Genomic DNA, 4963 nt, shown 5'->3' on the forward strand with positions numbered 1-4963 from the left:
CAGCATCTACGATTGGCTGATAATAATTTCGGGTTATTTGGTATCTTCCGATGTTAAAATCAGAGGTAGTTCAAACATCAAAGTAAAATACGCGGGTGTTTTAAAAACTAAAAATTTATGTAAAATATAATTTTGTTGCCTGCAGTTGCCAAAAGAGTTTTCTGCGCGAGACGATCACGATTTTTGTTTATTTTTTTACTCTAAAATCGTTGTGGGGTTGTGACTTTTTACCCCACCTTATTCTCGTACACTTTTAAAACTTTTGATTGGTTTTATTATATTTTTTTTTATCATAATGACAAAATCAACACCGCAAAAGACCACAGAAATCTCCAAGAAAGCTCTGTGAGTATGGGCATCAAATTGTGGAATGAAATTAAACGGTTATAATAAGTTGTAGTATTAGGACAGGTTAAAAAAACGTACCTAATTCTAATATTTGGCGCTTCAACATGGTACAATATACATATACATTCTGCCTTTTGTTTCTACTCGAGAATCACCGATAAGACTTCTAGAAAGAAAAAAAAAAAACGTGCGTCTGGCGAACCCAATTGATAAGCCTGGTATCTATACAGATAGTCCGAGATTACTCTGACGTCCGACGGCTGTTCGGGGGCCGTCCCACGGCCCAGCTTGTCTGGCAAAACAGCCGTTGGACGTCAGAGTAATCTCTCGGACTACTATAAAGAAAGTCTTTTTTATTGAATTTTTTATTTTAGATATTGAAAATAAAAGTTTGGTCGCCAAAATTTTTATTTCATAGTTGACTATTTGCATTTTTATTTTTCTGTTCCCATTTGATTAATACAAAAATCTGTATTTTTCAAGTTAGTAAAAATCTACGAGAGAGGGTAATCTTTCTGCAAATTTTTAGCTTCTAGGCTACGCGAAACTTAATACCAAAATGTATGATAAAAGAGATGATTTGTAGGTTACACGCCATTATTCCGACAGCCCATTAGTCCGACAGCCCACTGGTCCGACAACTCATTAGTCCGACAACCCATTGCTCCGACAGCCCAATACTCCGACAACCCATAAGTCCGACACTTATCAAGTCAAGTACCAGGGTATGAGGGTAAAATAAAATGTGTCTGTCTGTATTATTACGTTTAGATATGTAATAACATATTTTAAGAAATAACTCCGTATATATAACGTAAGGCTAAGGTTGTTCGAATACTTTCTATATACTCAATTCGAAATCTGTATATAGAATAACAGAAAAGAATATGTCATTTTCCAAACTAAAGGATCTTTAAAGAGCATATAAATCAAGAACAACCATTGATGGTACGAGATACTGATGATACCCCCGCCCAAACATTTCGGTAAACAGGAAGTGTTTGAGTTGTGAATCTGAAAAAGAATCACACAGTATAACTGACTTCTATTAATATTGAAATCAAATTTCAGAAATCATTGTATTGTAGTTCCTGAGAAAAATGTGACGACAATTTTCGACTTGGCTGTCATGTAATGAGTAATGAATTTGAAAACACATCACACGATATAGCCGACTTCAAAAACATTTCAGAAATCTTTGTTATGTAGTTCTTGAAAAAGATGCAACGAAAATATGTATGGGACGGAAGGACGAACTGACGGATGGACAGACAGAGATAAAACAGTACACCCCCACTTTTTCAATGCGGCAGTCTAATGATTGGGTCAACATTCATGACATTAAGACATTACAATACTAATATGATATAATTATCTTTATAGCACTATAAGTCTCAGTCAAAATACAAAAAAGCAAATAACACAATGATATCAAATAACAGTCGGTATCAAGACATGTACTAAATAATTCAAAAGAACTAAAAATGTAATCTTCATTTCCCCCCCCATAATAGTAAAGTTTTCTTGTGTTAACATCGAAGATTTGTCATATTTATCTTACTTTTTAAAGTTCTTACATGTGCTAGAAATATGGTGAAAAGGTCGGTCCTCCCTAAAATTATTATGAAGTGAGCATTCGATTGAAAAATGACTCATCTTCAACATTGTTCAACTTTATCAGCTGTACAGTACAATTTTTTTAGTATCTACATTATCAATTTTTAATGTAATGGAAGAGCACCGATTGTGAATTAACACATCAATTACCTTTCTTAAAATCAATAATATCTAAATATTTTTCTTCTTCTTGAAAACAATCTTAATATGAAAAACTAGAGGCTCTTAAGAGCCTGTGTCGCTCATCTTGGTCTATAAATTTGCATATTCAACAAAAGACACAGATGGATTAATGACAAAGTTGTGTTTTGGTGATGGTGATGTGTTTGTAGATCTTACTATACTGAGCATTCTTGCTACTTACAATTATCTTCATCTTTAATTAACTTGTCCCATTAGTCACGGAGGAAAATATTTTGTTAAAAATTTACAAAAATTTACAAAATTGTTAAAAATTGACTTTAAAGGGCTGTACCTCCTTAAGTTAAGGGGTCAACTGACTATTTTTGTAATGTTGATTTATTTGTAGATCTTAATTTGCTGAAAATTTACAATAATATTCAAGATAATAACCAAAAACGGCAAAATTTCCCTAAAAATTACCAATTTTAAGGACAGTTACCCAACAACCGGATATTCGATTCGTCTAAAAATTACAGGTCAGATACATCTTAACATCTTAAACAATTTAACCCCTTGTCAGATTTGCTCTAAATGCTTCAGTTTCAGAGGTATAACCCAATATCTACATTTTACCCCCTATGTTCTATTTTTAGCCATGGCGGCTGTCTTGATTGGTTGACCGGGTCACCCCACACAATTTTTAAACAAGATACCCCAATAATAATTGTGTCCAAATATGGTTAAATTTGGCCCAGTGGTTTCAGAGGAGAAGATTTTTGTAAAAGTTAACGACGACGGAGGACTGACGCCAAATGATGAGAAAAGCTCACTTGGCTTTTTAGGCCAGGTGAGCTAATAGGTGTCAAGTTTCCAACAAAACACATAATGTAACAAGTTTTTAAAATTAGACAATTTTACAAAGACAAAAGCAGGACAAGAATGTCACACGTTGTCTTAGATTTTTTACTAATTTGTTATTGGCTTTCATACTGCACTCATTTTATTTGAGCAGTCAAAATGCGTGGACTCTGAGACTACTATAACATTTAGTTGTCTCAGGTTGACTGTATGTTTCTGCGACAAAATTGATTTGAATAAAACTCAGATGAGTGATACAAGGAGAGAAGGTGTTGCGATCAAGATGGCGGGTAGTGTTATCCAACTCCCGATATATTTATTTGTGTAGTTAATAGTGGTGGAAACCTCACTCCCCTGATACGCGAAAAGGGGGGACCGAAGATCAAGTTAAGTCTTAGATGCTTGATTTTTTTTATTCGTTGTTAGTGGCTTTGAACCAGCTTTCAGATAACTGCGAGTACTCTCAGATCTGTTTCTAGTGTCTTTGTTGTCGGGTTCGGGATGTACAAGAACCCGACCACGTCCACTTGTGTGTTTGTCCATCTGATGAGTTAAGCCTTTTTCAACTGATTTTTTATAGTTCATTCTCATGTTGTACTGTTATACCACTGTCGCAGGTAAGGGGAGGATTGGGATCCCACTAACATGCTTAACCCCGCCACATTATTCATGTATGTGCCTGTCCTAAGTCAGCAGCCTGTAATTCAGTAGTTGTCGTTTGTTTATGTGTTACATATTTGTTTTTCATTCATATTTTTATATAAACAAGGCCGTTAGTTTTGTTTTACATTTTCATATCGGGGCCTGACTATACGGTATGGGCTTTGTTCATTGTTGAATGCCGTACAGTGACCTATATTTGTTAATGTCTGTGTCATGTTGGTCTCTTGTGGATAGTTGTGTCATTGGTATTCATATCACATCTTCTTTTTTATAATGAAGGTAGATCAAGACACACATGCAAAAAATAGCGAAATAGAACAGCACAGACTGATATTAGACACACAAACAACGAATTATACAGATAGATAAAGTACCTTGACACGTAAAACGAATATTGGACGAGGGTAAGGACTGAGCAGTTGCTATAAGCATGTGTATCAACTCCAATATACTGAGACAAATATCCCGCATGGAAAGAATAATTAGAATCAAGATGGACAACCACACATACCATAGAGAACGGAGATGGTCTTTTCAGAGAAAACCTATCCATACCATAAGAAAAACTCATTGTCGGAATAATGGGCTGTCGGAGTAATGGGTTGTCGGAATAATGGGCTGTCGGAATAGTGGGCTGTCGGAGTAATGGGCTGTCGGAATAATGGGCTGTCGGAGTAATGGGCTGTCGGAATAATGGTTGTCGGACTAATGGGATGTCACCGATTTTTCATCTCTTTTTGTTAACGATTTATATGGTGACGTTCTCTTGTCTTTTTATCAATGATTTGTATACTATACACATCCTTTGTGTTATATATGCTAACTTATTCGATTTGCTCGTGTATGGTACCGTACAACGTATTTGATTTTAATGAAAGAAACCTCTGTATTACGGAAAAATTGTTACACCATAGTTTTGACATCACAAACTAGTCAAACCATTTACTTAATTTTATTATCGGTACAAAAACATTTTTCGTAAATATAAATTAACATACAGACATCTTGTAAGTTCAGGTATTTCACATCCATGGTTACATTCTTTACAAAGTACAACAATGTCGGCATTCACCTCAATAGCTAACCACGCCTTTAGGCAGACTTATTTAGAAGGGATATAGTTATGATACTGTTGTCAAGTCATTAAAGATGACACATTTTAATTTTAATATTGAATCACTCATGGGGTCTTTGCATCGAAAAGAAACAACTTTGTTCTAAAACCAGTTGTTGGCATGATACGGGTTACGTTATTCTCATATATTTTATGCTAGTATGATACCAACCCTTAACGGGAAGGATTGTGCTTGATTTTTATCCGGGCCCCCCTTTTTCCGGAAAAAATTTGGTTGAT

The sequence above is a fragment of the Mytilus trossulus genome, chromosome 13 (genome assembly GCF_036588685.1).
Source record: "Mytilus trossulus isolate FHL-02 chromosome 13, PNRI_Mtr1.1.1.hap1, whole genome shotgun sequence".
Classification (NCBI taxonomy): Eukaryota; Metazoa; Mollusca; class Bivalvia; order Mytilida; family Mytilidae; genus Mytilus; species Mytilus trossulus.